This window comes from Mus pahari, chromosome 5 (genome assembly GCF_900095145.1).
Source record: "Mus pahari chromosome 5, PAHARI_EIJ_v1.1, whole genome shotgun sequence".
Classification (NCBI taxonomy): Eukaryota; Metazoa; Chordata; class Mammalia; order Rodentia; family Muridae; genus Mus; species Mus pahari.
The window spans coordinates 93,277,050-93,293,191 of record NC_034594.1 but is presented as its reverse complement, the minus strand read 5'-3'; the positions used below and the strand labels follow the sequence as shown (position 1 = coordinate 93,293,191).

Here is a 16,142-nt window from a genome sequence, read left to right as displayed (position 1 = left end):
AAAGAAAGAAAGAAAGAAAGAAAAGAAAAGAAAAGAAAAGAAAAGAAAAGAAAAGAAAAGAAAAGAAAAGAAAAGAAAAGAAAAGAAAAGAAAAGAATGTGGACAGCCTGAGGTTGTCTCCTGGCCTCCACATGCACTTACAACCCCATCCACTCCAGTCACACATACACCTACACAGGTCTCCAGAGGAGCCTGAGAGTGGGGCCACATCAGCGGGAACCAATCCTTCTAGTTCTCTTCACCCTTCGTTTCGGTGACTGTTTACATTTTTACTTTGTAATATCATCACTGACAGCATTAAGCAATATGTGCAGAGCTCTCAACTTGCAAGGTATGCCAGAGTCATCTAGGGGTAGTTGACACTGTGGCTGCCCAGTCCTATTGATACTGAGCTCACCAAATCTCTAGATGGGGATGAAGAAGCAGAGCCTGGTCATTCAACAAGGTCCCCAAGAGAGCATGGTGAATTCCTTTCTAGTGTGAGCTTCTTCTTCCTGCCACGGGCATTAGTCACTCAGTGTCAGTCCACCTTCCCACTCTACATGTATCATCTCATTGCATCCTTCTATTCTACAGCTATAAAAACATGAGCCCTCTACTGCTCCTCTCTACCCCAGCCAACCCCACCTTTTTTTTTTTTTTAAGTAGAAAAAGACCTCTATACAACGAAACTAGCCTAAAGCAAAGCCAGAATGCACGGCCAACTTCGCAATGTGCTGTTGGGATTTTACCTAACTTGAGAAAACAGCTGTGTACTCTAATATGTCCCACGGAGGACTTTGGTTTTATTGAACACATTGCACTAAAGAAGACAAAGAGCAAACACGGTAGCTCAGCTTGTCAAGGCACTCACCACCAAGCCTAACTGGGTTTGATCCACCAGGACCAGATAGTAGAGGGAAAAGCCAACTCCCACAAAGATGTGCTCTGACCTCCACATGTGTGTCATGGCACATAACCACACACACACACACACACACACACACACACATACACACACACACACACACACACACACACNACACACACACACACACACACACACACACACACGTAATGATTGTAAAAGAAAGGAAAAAAGAAAGGAAGGGAGAAAAAAGAAAAAAGAACACTTAAAAACAGAGGGCTGGGAAGATGGCTCTGTCAGTCAAGTGCTTGCCACACAATCATGGGAACCTGAGTCCCATCCCCTAAAAGCCCACAGAATAGGAGGAGGAGGAACAGCAGCAGCAGCAGCAGCAAAGTGGAGGCATCACACCAAGTATAACCTAACCATGGGGAGGCAGAGACAAGAGGCTCCCTGGAGCATGCTGGCCAACCAGTCTGTCTAAGTCAGCAAGCTCCAGGGTCAGTAGAGACTCCCCAAAACATAAGGTGGAGAAGTATTCAAAAAGATACCTGGTGTGTATGTGCCTCCTGCACATATGTGCATGCATACACAAACATATACACAGACAATTATTTTAAAACTGCCTTTAAAAAGCATGGTGAACATGTATTATCTAGAAATAAATTTTTTAAAAATATTTTTTTGGAAGCATGGTGAGCTTCTATTAAGCCAGGAGGAATGCTGGGATAGAGTTCAATGACAGAGCACATGTATGGAGAGCATGAGCTCCAATGCTGAACACCAAAGAGATAAACTAGAAAGGCACAGCTGATACTGTCTGCATACCCCTAACGTGTGTGACACAGACTCAGACTGAGAGCCCCTGGCATGTTGGTACCATGTATATCTTTGTTAAGTGGACCTCTTGAGAGATGGCACCAACTCCTGAAAACATTCAGCAAAAAATTTAACCTAAATCTAAAGAAAGCCTGCTGACTGTCCATGAGAATATGAAGAGAGCTGTATGTGGAAAAGAAACCAACTTAAATCATACTGCTTTGTAAGGAAAACTCAGCTCATCAAGTAAGAACAGTGGCTAGATTTGATACAGCATAAAGCATTTGTGGTAAGCAAAGCCTGTCCTGAACAAAAAGGTTCACCTGCAGTCTGAGGCTGGAGACTGGACGCTCCAGATGTCAGGTGAGAGAGTGGCCCATGGGGCCTCTAAGAGCTCTTCCATCACTCCAATCCTATTATCAACATGGGGGGGGGTAATTTTTATTGATTTTAGGTATGTGGGTGCCTTTGCCTACATGCATGTCTATGCACCATGAGACCCTGGTGCTCTTGGAGGTCAGAAGAGGCAGCCAGATTCCCTGAAACTGGAAAGCAGACAGTTGTAAGCCAACATGTGGGTACTAGGAACCAAACCCTGGTCTTCTGGAAAAGCAGCCAGAGCCTTAAGCCCTCAGCCATCTCTCCAGCCCCACGGTACATTTCCTTATTCTCTCACACAATCAACAGTTCCCACTAGTATACAAGTCACATGGGTCACAAGAGCCACCATCACAAAATGTTCTCAAGCTCCCTGTATCCAAGGATCCAAAGAAGAATATATATCCGAGAGGGAAGCAGTGGGAGAGGGAAGCCAAGGGATAACACCAGAAATAGGGAGGACTGAAGAGACTACAGGCAGGGAGTGCTATGGAAGAAACGGCACCATCTCTCAGGACTGTTGGGCTCCATGAGGAGATGTGGGATGCCATACATACCAGGGTAACATCAGGTGTGACAGCAAGCACAGCAGCAAAGCCCTGAGATGAGAGGGGCCGGGAAACGGCAGTGCTTTACAGATCAGTCAGTTAATCAACAGGCGCGCGCGCGCGCGCGCGCGCACACACACACACACACACACACACACACACTCCTTCATGCGTATGCACGCCTTATGGAAGTAAAGAGAGCATGGGTCATTCTTGACAAGTACATATTATAACTCAAGAGCTGTGTTACCTGTGGTTTCTTCTCTGTGTAGTATTTGTTTTCATAAAAACTAGACTTTTCTCTTATCTTCAAGTAAATCTCTGTTTCCAATTTTAAACATGCTTTACTACTATCAACCATTTACTACTAGCATTTGGTTTGGGGACCAGACTGGCATTTATCACAACTGACAGCTATTGAAACTCAACTCTGGGACTAATACTTACCCTTAGATGCCTGTATTTACAATAATACTGCAGAATTAAAAGTTTTGTTTATTTAAAAGCTGGTTTTATGACTCTTAAAATGGCTCAGCAGGGACTGGAGAGATGGCTCAGAGGTTAAGAGAACTGACTGCTATTCCGAAGATCCTGAGTTCAAATCCTAGCAACCACATGGTGCTCACAACCATCCCTAATGAAATCTGATTCCCTCTTCTGGGGTGTCTGAAGACAGCTACAGTGTACTTACATATAAATAAATAAATCTAAAAAAAAAAAAAAAAGTGGCTCAGCAGATGAAAGCACTTGCCACCAAACCTAGAACACAGAGTGGAAGAGCAGACCTGATGCTCAAAAGTTGTCCTCTGATCTCTACATACCATGTACCTAGCACACAAACCACATACACTAATTAAAAAATACATAAGCTAATAAATAAATGTAATCAAAACTGACTTAAAGTAGATCCCTAAGACTAATGGATAATCAAGGACATACATTATCTACATTATCTAACTTCTAAACCAAGACACGACTCTGCTCAAGAAAACAAAATTAACAGAAAAGGGGAGGGGGGAGGGAGCAAAATCCAAAAGGAAACACTCAAATGCTGACCCTAGTATCCTCTGACCAGTCAGTCCTTACCATCCATGTAAACTATTTTAAGGATCTGAATCTTGCTGTATTAAAAAAAAAAAAAATCCCATTGTCTGTGCTATACTTCAGAGACTCTATTACTCTGAAAGTTATTATTGATACAAGCACTCTGAGTTGTAGACTTTTGCTTGCTATTGATATTAAAGAAAATGTTGCAGGACAGTGAGACAGCTCAGTGAGTAAAGGCAACTCATGCTGCCAAGCCTGAGGAGCTGAGGGACCCACACAGTAGAGGGAACCTGGTCCTCCATGTGTCCTTTGTCCAACTGCCACATGCCTGCTATGTACAGCACATGTACACCCACACAGAGAGATGCATATATAAGCAAATAAATGTTAAAAAAAAAATTTAAACTTAAAGACCAGGATGTAGCTCATTGACCAAGAACCCATCCAGTACACACAAGACCCTGGGGTTAATTCCTAGCACTGTAAATAAGTAAACAATTAATTAAAGCTTTAAAGATTTAAGACAGCTACTGCTCTGGTTTGCCTTTTGTTGTGTCAAATACCATGACCAAATGCAACTTAGGGGAGGAAAGGGTATACTTGGCTTACACTTCCAGGTCACAATCCATTATTGAAGTCAAGGCAAGAGCAAAAGCAGGAACTCCGAGCAGAACCCAAGACAACTGCTGCTTACCGGCTTGCTCTCTGACTCACTCAGTTAGCTTTCTCTTCTTTCTTTCTTTCTTTCTTTAAATATATATATGTGTGTGTGTGTGTGTGTGTGTGTGTGTGTGTGTGTATGACTTCACTCCGTTTTAAAGTTTGAAAAGGCTCTTTGTAAAATCATATCCCCCCAAAAGTTAATAAACATATACAGAAGAGCAAACTCATTTTAAAACATTGAAACAGTAAAAGCTAGATCCATAGGCATTCATTCATCCAACTTTTAATGGGTGGTGCGGTTGATATCAAGGCTGCTTTAATACCTACATTTACAACTTCATTCATTCACTTAGGCCAGGAAAAAAAAAAAAAAAACAGTCCAACAAAGGAATAAGTGTTCCCAACCAACTCCATAGTTAAATGATGCTGATCTCTCATCATTACAACCCCCATGAACTTCTACCATCCTCTACTTTTATGGGGAAGTGAAGGGGTGAATCTAGATATTCTTCACACGATATTGGGACATATAACCTCTGACATTTAAAATCACTGGTTCACATGGGATTGAACTTTCAGTGATAGTGTTCCATGAGAGAAAATGTGTCCCGAATCCGTAAGAGGTAAGAGAGTAATTAAATTCAAAGAAGTCAGGCAGGAAATCTGCTCACAGAGCAGTCTGTCCCAAGCTGCAACTCATAAAACTGGGATAGCATCTTGCCAGGTAAGGTGTTCCTCTAATTTTGACATGGAGCCAGAATTCAGAAGTCTACAAACAAATTTTCATTAGCATAAATTGGCACACAAAGCACAAGGAGTCCTCACAGCAAGGCAGAGAGTTTCATGGCTTCGGATCAAAAAAAGCAGAAGAAAACAGAACACAGAAAACAGACTGCCTCAGCCAGCTTTCTTATACAGGCATGCCTGCCTAGGGAGAGTGCTGCCCACAGTGGGCTGAGCACCTCCACCTCAACCGCCAAGAAAGACAAGCTTTTACAGACATGGCCACGGGCCAATCTAACCTGGGAAATTCCCAGGTCATAGCTCCCTCTTCTCAGGTTGAAAGGAGGTTGTATCACATTGACAATAAAAACTAACACTGTTACATGTTACCCATAATAAACAATGACTTACAGAAACTGAAATTTTGAATTTTACTGCTACAAGGGTATAATTAGTCAATTCTACAAAGATGAATGAACAAGCAGATCATTAAAACTTAAGTCTTCCTTAGCAAGTAAAGGAGATAAATAATACTCAGTTCTCTGGGGCGCTGTGTTATTTTCCCTATCTCTACGTCGTTGCATCAATGTTGCCATTCTCGCTCCTACTCCATGAATAAGAAACCGCACCATTCTGTTTAGGATCCCTCATACCAAGAGTTCTATATATGTCATGAGTAACAAAAAAAATTATAATCTCTAAAGCCAGAATTGATACTAGCCTGTGGCACCTGAATCTGGTGCAAGGTAGATGCAAAGGCATCGCTCCTGACTCTTCTGCATCACTGTCTCCCAAAGGACTGGAGCGTCCAAAGCTCATTGCCACATCACAATTTAAAGTATCAGGTTTAAAGAACTCACAGGTTCCACCATTAGGTCAGTGTTTCATGAACGAATCCCGGCACAGAAATCCATCCTGATGCGACACACATGCTTTAAGGCTCCAACTAATTGTTCTTTAATTTAAGAAATAAACACAGTTATTTTTTAAATCTAAATATATTATGTAATGAGTTTGACTTTGAAAAACCCCACACTCATCCAAGCAACTCATAAAATGGAAAGCAAGATTCAATCCGCTCCATTGTATCCAACCAGACCAACGTGCAAGATCACACACTCATCTTCGTCAGAGCGGCTCTGCCAATACCGAAGAACAACAAAGGCAAGTTGGAGAGGCTGCACAGGCTTAACTCGGCGCTGGTCCGCTTTCCCCAGCTTCGCAAAGATCCTACGTGCGGGGCCCTCCTGGGACCAAGGGGACCTTCCGCACCTCCTGGGCCCCGGCTGCTGCGCTTTTGTCTGGCCCAAGCTGGGGGCACCGGCCGCCCGGCCTGCCTCCCCGACAACCCCTTCTTCCCTCTGAAGCTTTCTCCACACCCATCACTCGCCGATGATTAGTTGTAATGAGGTTTCCTCTCCTGGAGCCCCTTCCCGCTCAGTGCAATCTCGGTTCCTTTCAAAGAGATCCCCGGACAGCTTTGGCGTCTCCCAAGCCGGCCAGGGGAGACTCCGGGTCAGGAAGGGGCCCCGGGGTGGGGTCTGAAAGAGACAGTCACACAAAGCCAGGCTTGACCCCACAGCCGCCCCACCTCCCCTCTGCAAAGCAGCCTACCATCAGAACTGAACCCGGAGGCCGCGCGTCCTGAGTCCTCACCCAGATCCCATCCCAGGGCCGCCCCCTCCCCCAAAAGTGCACCCCAGAGCGGCTGACAGCACTGGACACCGTCCCCACCCGGACCCTGCGCCCCCCGCCGCCCGGAAAAGAAGCAGGGCCCTCCAGTGGACTCCATTCTGAACATTCTTCGTCTTAAACCAGGTACTTACAGTTCTATTATTCACTACTGTTGCGGCTGCGGACCGGACAGCCACCGCCTTCTCCTCCACCCCAATGAGGTTAAGCGCTTGGTGCGGGGATTAAAAAAAAAAAAAAAAAAAAAAAAAAAAAAAAAAAAAAAAAAACCATAATGCGCCTGCGCAGGGAGGTCTCCCTGTGTCCTCTTACCGCCACCGGCCGGGCTGAACCATAGAGACTGTAATCTCAGCCCAGAGAGGTGGCTTTCCTCTCTATGGTAACGCCCAGCGCTGGCGCCCGCATGAAGTTTCAGGTCCCGCCGCCTTTGCCTTTGACCCGAATGGCGACCCGTAGCATAAAGATGCTTTAATAAAAAAGGTGACCAAAAAGGATTTAAGGAATGTTTAGAGCCTTTAAAGAAGTGGAAGCAAAACTCGAACAAGACTAGGAGAAGGCTGTGCGATTAAAGAGCTAGAGAGGAGTCAGGAGCGCTTCCAGCCGGAACTTCCTTTGATTGTCGAGGTGTTTGATACTTGAATCAAACAATCTTTCACTTCTGGGTTACGGGTGCCCGCTATTTGCCGGGCGACTTCAGTGAAAGAACTTGACCCCCGCGACTTCCCGTAGCTGGCAGCGCGTTGGGCTCGTCCTTCTGAACGTGCGTACCAGCGCTGCTACCGGAAGCCCAGGTTTTAAACCGTTCTTCGCGCTTTAGCGAGCCAGGGCGCGAGGTGGAGGCGGCTGCGATCTGTGCGAAGAGGGTGCCAGTGTCTTTTCTTCTAAGTTCCTTCACGACAACGTTGCCTCGCCTCCCGCGTGGCCTTCAGAATATATCTGAGGTGCTTGGGCTGTGCAGATTACATCGCTACTTTCAAGGAGCCTAAGGACGCCCTGTTTTGTCCTTCTACGCCTGTGTGCTACTCAACAATTTGGATTTGAAAGCTTTTGTGGTGAAGTTGTACACTGGTGAAAATCACTTTTAAAGTATCGGATTGGCTTCCTCTGTCGCGACTGGGTGTTAAGGGGACTCTTCTGTGCGGGAATGTGTATGTATTGGGAGATGTGTGATAATGGTGTCAGATCTTCAGGACTTGGAAAGACGTGCTAAAACAAAACACAGACCTCTGTGTGTGTGTGGTGCAGAAAAGGTACAGGATTCACATGCAGGAAGGGACTCGTGATTGGATATAGAAAAAGTAACATCTTTAAGATGTAAATGCAAGCAAGTTTACTAACCGTGGATGGAAAATCCTGAAGCGCGGTCTAGAAAAGAAATACCGCCGGGTCAAGGGCCGAGCGGAAGTGGGTGGTATGCTGGGAGAACAATGTGTGGAGAGTAGGCTACTGGAAAGGAAAAGAGAAACCCAAGAAAAGTTTGATAAGTACAATGCGAAGGAATGTGTTCATATTAACAAAAGCAAACGTTGTAGCTGTTTTTTATTGTACAATTCAGTGCACTTACATTGTTAAGTAGCCAGTCTTCCGCTTTCTTTTTGTCATACAAAAAAATGCATCTGTTAATTTGTAGTTCCTCTTTACCTTTAGCTCTGATTACCACCATTCTGCTTTCTGTGGATTAAAATACTGAGTATTTTGAAAGTGGAGTCATATAGTCTTGGTCTTTTTTTTTTTTTTTAAGATTTATTTATTCGTTATATGTAAGTACACTGTAGCTGTCTCAGACATACCAAAAGAGGGCATCAGGTCTCATTATGGGATGGTTTTGAGCCACCATGTGGTTGTTGGGAATTGAACTCAGGACCTCTGGAAGAGCAGTCGGTGCTCGGACGGTGCTCGGACGTTCAGCCACCCAGTGTCTCCCTGTCTCCACTTTTCTCTTGGCTTGGGTTGGACTTTAAGATTACAGTCTCCCTGACCTGCAAGTACTGTATGCTGAACCAATTATGTGAAACCGTGCTGAATATGCCCCACCCCAATTCTTTTGTATTATAAACCCCTAGCTTTTTAGCCTCGTGGTCGATCCCTCTGTCTCGTTTTTGAGATACGCGTTGGCCCAGAGCTCCGATATTAAACTGCCTCGTGTGTTTGCAACAAGAGGGTCTGTTCGTGATTCTTGGGTGCGCGATATCTCGGGGTTGGAGTGGGGAAGTCTCCGTACGGAGGTCTTTCAAACCGCTGAACCATCTCTCCAGCCCAGTCTTGGTGTTTTTAGTACTGGTTCATTTCACATGGTCTAATAGACCCCAGAGCTGTCAGTGCATGTTGTGGCATGTGTCCAGAGTGCCCTCTTTAAAGCTGAATAATGTGCCAATGCATGCATTTACCACCCTGGCTACTTCCATCATTTGCTATTCTACACAATGTTGTGAACATGGATATCGGTCTGTCTTTAGGATTCTACTTTTAGGGACACAGGAGATGGCTCAAGATGACTGAATAAAGGCGCAAGCTGACAAGCCTGGTTACCTGAATTCTGTCCTCCTCCACAATGGAAGTGGAGAACCCACTTCTGCAAGTTTTCTGCTCACTTCCACATAGGCATGATGGCCCATAAGCTCAATAAATACAAACATAAATAATGAACAAATGAATGATTTTTTAAAAGGTCACTTTTAATAGAAAAGTTGGAAACCAAATGAAGATATGAAGATATCCACACTTGATTCATATTGTTACTCATACCTTTACTAAAGATGGTTACATAGTAAAAAATAAAAAAAATAAAAAAAAACACGAATGTTTGGTATTGTTTGCAAAGCAGTGGAGGAATAGGGCCTCACTTGCAAATCAACTGCTCTAAGAGGAAACTAACCTCTCCCTGAACCCCAAACTATTTTTAAAAGTGACTCACCCAGAAGTCAGAAAGCTAAATGTGCTCTTCATTTATACAGAGCAGTTATGTAGGAACAGACCTATACCAGGTATTGTGCTCAGTGATGAAATAATCAAAGTTCTGTGTTGCATATAGGCTAAGGAGAGGCCCAACAACCATGCATCCCCACAAGTGGTCAGAAAAGAACCGTGCCTTAAGAACTGACAGCTCGTTCGAGGCCAGCCTGGTCTACAAAGTGAGTTCCAGGACAGCTAGGGCTATACAGAAAAACCCTGTCTCGAAAAAACAAAAACAAACAAACAAAAAAAAAAAAAGAACTGACAGCTCACTGCTGAGAAGAATATTGAAAGAAAAGCCAGGCATGGTGGCACATGCCTTTAATCCCAGCACTCGAGAGGCAGAGGCAGACGGATTTCTGAGTTCGAGGCCAGCCTGGTCTACAGAGTGAATTCCAGGACAGCCAGGACTATACAGAGAAACCCTGTCTCGAAACCGCCCCCCCCCCCCAAAAAAAAAGAATATTGAAAGAAAACACCTGGACATAGAAGAATGAGGTTTATTCAGGGTGGGGATACTGTGCAGGGTGTCAAGTCAGAGCCTTGTGCATGGTGTGCAAATGCTTATCGCCATGCTATGAACCACAGATCCAATGAAGCTAAGTAGCAAGGAGGGCCCAAGGCAGGCCATCGATCTCACTGAGAAGAGGAAATAGATTAGACATTGGTGGGGTTGATGGAAGGAGGGAACTGGGTTAAAGGCTTAGAAGTAGCAAACTGACACCAAAACTTTCACTGCCATAATGGTTTGGGGGCTTTTTTGGTTTAGTTTTTCACTGTATATTTGCCTGTTCTGGAACTCAATCTGTAGGCAAGACTGACCTCAAACTCAAAAATCCACCTGCCTCTGCATCCCATGTGCTGAGATTAAAGGCGTGCACCACTACCACCTGGCTTTTTTCTTATTGATTTAGTTATTTACTTTACATCCCAACTGCAATTTCCCCTCCCTCCTCTCAGTTTCTCCTTCTCACCTCCCCCCATCCACCTCTCCTCCCCTTCTCAGAAGAAGGGAGGCGCCCCATGATTATCAATCAGCCTTGGCATATCAAGGCACATTATTCTTCTATTGAGGCTAGAGAAGGCAATCCAGTTAGGAGAAAGGAATCCAAAGTCAGGCAGTGTGATTTATGAGAGGACCTAGATCCATCCCGTGCATGCTCTCTGGTTGGCAGTTCAGTCTCTGAACCCAGGTTAGTTGATTCTGTAGGTTTTTCTCATGGTGTCCTTAACCCCTCTGGCTCCTTAAATCCTTCCTCCTCCTCTTCCACAGTATTACCCAAGCTTCACTTAATGTTTGGTTGTGGGTCTCTGCATCTGTTTCCGCCAGTTGCTGAGTGCAACCTCTCTAAGGACTGTTGTGCTAGATTCCTATCTGCAGTATAGCAAAATGTCATTAATGGCAGGGGTGGGCTCCCTCTCATGATGTGGGTCTCAAGCTGGGCCAATCATTGGTTGCCCCTTCCCTCATTCTGCTCTTATCTTTTACCTCTGCACATATGATAGGCAGGACAAATTGTGGGTTGAAAGTTTTGTGGCTGGTTTCAGGTCCCAATCTCTCCACTGCAAGTCTTGCCTAGTTACAGGAGATGGCTTGTTCAGGCTCCATAGCCCTCATTGCTAGGAATCGAAGCTAGGGTCATCCTCATAGATTCATGGTAGTTTTCATTATCCTAGGTTTTCAGTTGGTCCCAGATGCCCCTCCAATCCAGTAGTCTCTCCCAGTTCTCACTGTCTCTCTCTGTCTCTCTGTCTCTGTCTCTGTCTCTCTCTCTCCCCTTTCCCCCACTTCATCCTTCTTATTCCCATCCCTAAAACCTCCCAAATCCACCCAGTTCCCTCCTTCCATCAACCCCACCAATGTCTAATCTATTTCCTCTTCTCAGTGAGATCAATCACCTGCCTTGGGCTCTCTTTACTTAGCTTCTTTGGGGTTGTGGTTCATGGCATGGTTATCCTGTACTTTATGACTAATGATCCACTTATGATAGTGTACATGCTGATACATTATTCTCCACCAGTGAAATGAGCCAATTCATGCCAAAGTAGAATAAATAAAGGCAGGCTTATTGGGAAACCACTCTCAGGCAGGTTCACTGGCCCCAAAGAACAAGGCCAGGGAAGTCACTGTGGAGAGGGAGAGGGGGGACAAGAAAGAGAAAGCTTTGTATGCAGGCAGAAAGAAAATGTGGGAGGGGTGGGGGGACAGAGGGCAGGGTATGCCAGCCATGCCACTGAACAGGTAGGGACTGAGGGATACTGGGAGAAGCTGGAGGCCAGGAACATTTTGGTACGTTAAATACACACCTCATTTCCTTGTCCCAAGTCTGAGTCCAAACACATACCATGTTTGTCTTTCTGGGTTATCTCACTTAGGATGATCTTTTCCATTTGCCTACAAATTTCATGATGTCATTGTCTTTAATGGCTGAGTAATACTCCATTGTATAAATGTACCACATTTTCTTTATCAGTTCAGTCTTCAGTCAAGGGACATCTAGACTGTTTCCAGTTTCTGGCTATTACGAATAAAACTGCAAGGAACGTAGTTGGGCAAATGTCCTTGTAGCATGGTGGGACATCTTTTAGTTATATGCCAGAAGTGGTATAGCTGGGTCTTGAGGTAGAGCTATTCCAAATATTCTGAGAAAATTTGATTTCCAAAGTGGTTGTACAGTCTGCCAGCAGAGGAGGAGTGCTCCCCTTGTTTCACATCCTCTCCAGCATGAGCTGTTTCTTGAGGTTTTTATCTTAGCCATTTTAACAGGTATAAGATGGAATCTGAGAGTTGTTTTAATTTGCATTTCCCTGATGTGTAAGGATGTTGAAATTTTCTGAAAGTGCTTCTCAGCCATTAGAGATTCTTCTGTCAAGAATTCTCTGTTTAGATATGTATACCATTTTCTAATTGGGTTATTTGGTTTGTTGATGTCTAATTTCTTGAGTTCTTTATATATTTTGGGTATCAGCCCTTCTGTCAGATGTAGGGTTGGTGAAGATCTTTTCCCAATCTGTATTTGGCCATTTTGTCTTCTTGACAGTATACTTTGCCTTACAGAAGCTTTTCAGTTTCATGAAGTCCCATTTGTTAATTGTTGGTCTTAGTCCCTGAACTGTAGATGTTCTGTTCAGGAAATTGCTTCCTGTGACAATGTGTTCAATGATATTCTCCACTTTCTCTTCTATCAGGTTTAGTGTAGCTGGTTTTACATTGAGATCTTTGATCCACTTGGATTTGAGTTTTGTGCAGGGTCATAGAGATGGATCTATTTGTATTCTTCTACATGTAGACATCCAGTTAGAACAGCACCATTTTTTTCCATTGAACAGTTTTGGCTTTTTTTTTTTGGTCAAAAAATAAGTGTTCGTTGGTGTGTGGATTTGCTTCTGGTTCTTCAGTTCAATTTCATTAATCAACCTATCTCTTTTTATGCCAGTACCATGCAGTTGTTTTGGGTTTTAATTTTTAAATTATTTATTTACTTTTTTATTTTACGTACATTGGTGTTCTACCTGCTTTCATGTGTTTGTGAAGATATCAGATCTCCTGGAACTGGAGTTTCAGATAGTTGTGAACTGCCATGTGCATGCTGGGAACTGAAAGTGAGTCCTCTGGAAGTGCAGCCAGTGCTCTTAACAATGAGCTGTCTCTCCAGCCCCCACCATGCTGTTTTTTATTACTATTGCTCTGTAGTACAATTTGACGGGATTAAAGGTATGCACCACTTCCATCTGGCTTGGTATGTTGATGTTGTTGTTGTTGTTGTTGTTGGAGGGGGGTGTTTTTAATGTGTATATGTGTCTAGTCTATGTATCTGGGTGCCTGTGGAAGTTAGAACAAAATGCTGGATCCCTTGGAGCTGAATTTACAGAAGGTTGTGAGCTGATGGATGTGCGTGCTAGAGAAACCATGGCTATTTTAGAGAGACTAGATATTTTCTAGAGACTGGATATTTTAGAGAGGCTTGACCTTTGAAAGAGATGTCGAATGTTTTAAAGGGAATAAACTTAAAGTGCTTGTATTTTTTGAAGATTGACACCTTTAAACATTGGAATGTTTTGTATTGTAATCTTAAAATTAGTATGAGATCTTGAAGATGAATAACCAAGGAGAGTCATGTTTTGTTGCATTCACAGATACAGAGTCCATGGATAAGAAGGTCAGGATTTCTATTGCTAGATAAAAACTGTGACCAAAAAGCAACTTGGGGGAGGAAATGGTTTATTTCACCCTACACTTTCAACAGTGTGAAGAGTTCAGTGTTGGACTCTGGCATTACTCATGATCCTCTGAGCTCCCTGCAAAGGGCTTGGGCCACTTCTCCAATTCCACCTTCTGCAGTACATGTAGCTCATCTCCTAGGTTCATGCTGGCTTCACTCCATAGCAGTCGCTATTCTTGGTTGTTGTTCTATGCTTCTGGCATCTTCTAAATGCTGGGATCTCTGCTGTGATTGGGATTCTCCTTCACCAATACCCTCTCCTGGGCTCCCTTCAGGGACTCTAATTCTGCCACATGTGCCAAGCCTCGACTTTTCTCAATGATTGTCTTCAATCCTGGGATTTCAGTAGGGTTTCAGTGACAGCAGAAACTTTACCTTCCCCAGTGGCCTCTCCTGGCCTCTCGTCAGGGACTCTACCCTTGCCACACAGTGTCAAGCACCAGCTGTTCTCCGTGACCCTTTCATGCCTTCAAAACAAGTACTACTCCTAGGTGACTCTTAGATTGCCTGATTTGACTACCAGATGCAATCCTGGCCCCTTCTTGGAACACAATTTGTGTCTGCTAACCCTAAGAAAATATTCCCAAATTTACAAGTTTAAATTATGCTTCTTAATCATACCTGATTCTACAGTTCTAGCTGACACTACAGATCATTAATGAAGAATATCACACAAAGAACCCCATTAGAGTCTTTGCTCTCCTCTGAATCTTTGAAAGCCAGGCCTCCATTATCTGCACTGCTCTCAGCATCAACTGCTAAGTCCCCATAACAGCTGTTTAAGCTACTCAGAGCACTCAGTGGCTTTTCTAGCCTATCTGTGGTAGTTGGCATAAGAATGGTCTGTACCAGCCCAGCAGTGGTGCACACATTTAATCCCAGCACTCAGGAGGCAGAGACAGGTGGATCTCTTGAGTTCAAGGCTGGTTTGATCTATGGAGCTAGGTCAAGGACAGTCAAGCTACACAGAGAAACCCTGTCTCAAAAAAACCAAGAACAAAAAAGCAAAAGAGTGGTCCCCAGAGGCTCATGTATTTGAATGCATAGTCAACCAGGAAGTGGAACTCTTTGAAAGGATTAAAAGGTGTGGCTTTTCTGAGTTCGAGGCCAGCCTGGTCTACAGAGTGAGTTCCAGGACAGCCAGGGCTATACAGAGAAACCCTGTCTTGAAAAACAAAAAAACAAAACAAAACAAAACAAAAAAAAAGGTGTGGCTTTGTTGGAGAAAGTATATCACTAGAAGTCCGCTTTGATATTTCAAAAGCCCATGCCTGGCCCAGTCTCTCTCTGACTCTCTACCTCTGCTTGCAAAGCAGGCTATAGCTCTCAACCACTTTTTTGTTGTGTTGTTGTTGTTTTGTTGTTTATCTGTGCTGCCCTGAAACTCTAAAGCAAGCTGGTCTGGATCTCAGAGATCTGTCCACCTCTGCCTCCCAAATGCTGGGACTCCTTCAGCACCATGCCTACCATGCATGCTGCTATATGCCTGCTGTCCATTATGATGATAATGAACTAAATCTCTGAAGCTATAAGCCAGCCCCAATGAAATGTTTTCTTGTATAAGAGTCGCTGTGGTGCTTTGAATGTGCTTGGCCTATGGGGAGTGCTACTATTAGAAGGTGTGGCCTTGTGGGAAGAAGTTTACCACTGTGGTGTGAGGTTTGAGGTCTCCTTCTATGTTCAGGCTATGCCCAATATGGAATTCAATAAAACACCATGACCAAAAGCAATTTGAAGAAGATTTTATTTCAGCCTACAGTTCCACATCACCATCCATCACTTAAGGAAGTCTGGGGAGGAGGAACTGAAGCAGAGGCCATAGAGGAGTGCTGCTTACTGGCTAGCTTCTCATGACTTGCTCAGTCTGGTATCTTATATCACACAGGACCACACGCCAAGGGGTGACATTGCTCACAATGGACTGGGCTTCCCACATCAATCATCAATCAAGAAAATACTTGCCTCTAGGCAATCTTATGGAAGTGTTTTCTTACTTAAGATTCCCTCTTCCCGGGCTGGTGAGATGGCTCAGTGGGTAAGAGTACCTGACTGCTCTTCCGAAGGTCAAATCCCAGCAACCACATGGTGGCTCATAACCATCTGTAACAAGATCTGACGTCCTCTTCTGGAGTGTCTGAAGACAGCTACAGTGTACTTACATATAATAAACAAATTAATTAATTAATTAATTATTTAAAAAAAAAGATTCCCTCTTCCCAAATATGTCTAGGTTTGTGTCAAGTTGTCAAC

At 44.0% G+C, this 16,142-nt stretch overlaps 1 protein-coding gene across 40 annotated transcripts in view; it reads right to left on the bottom strand.

Moving 5' to 3' along the window:
• Clasp1 (cytoplasmic linker associated protein 1) overlaps positions 1 to 7,331 on the bottom strand; it is a 219,805-nt gene extending 212,474 nt beyond the window's left edge. For 39 of the 40 annotated variants that reach the window (XM_029538538.1, XM_029538549.1, XM_029538540.1 and 36 more), the window contains exon 1: positions 6,852 to 7,331. The gene's annotated coding sequence lies outside the window, so the exon portion shown is untranslated. The remainder of the gene's footprint in view (positions 1 to 6,851) is intronic. The other variant, XM_029538539.1, reaches the window with a different exon arrangement.
• Positions 7,332 to 16,142: the final 8,811 nt, after the last annotated feature.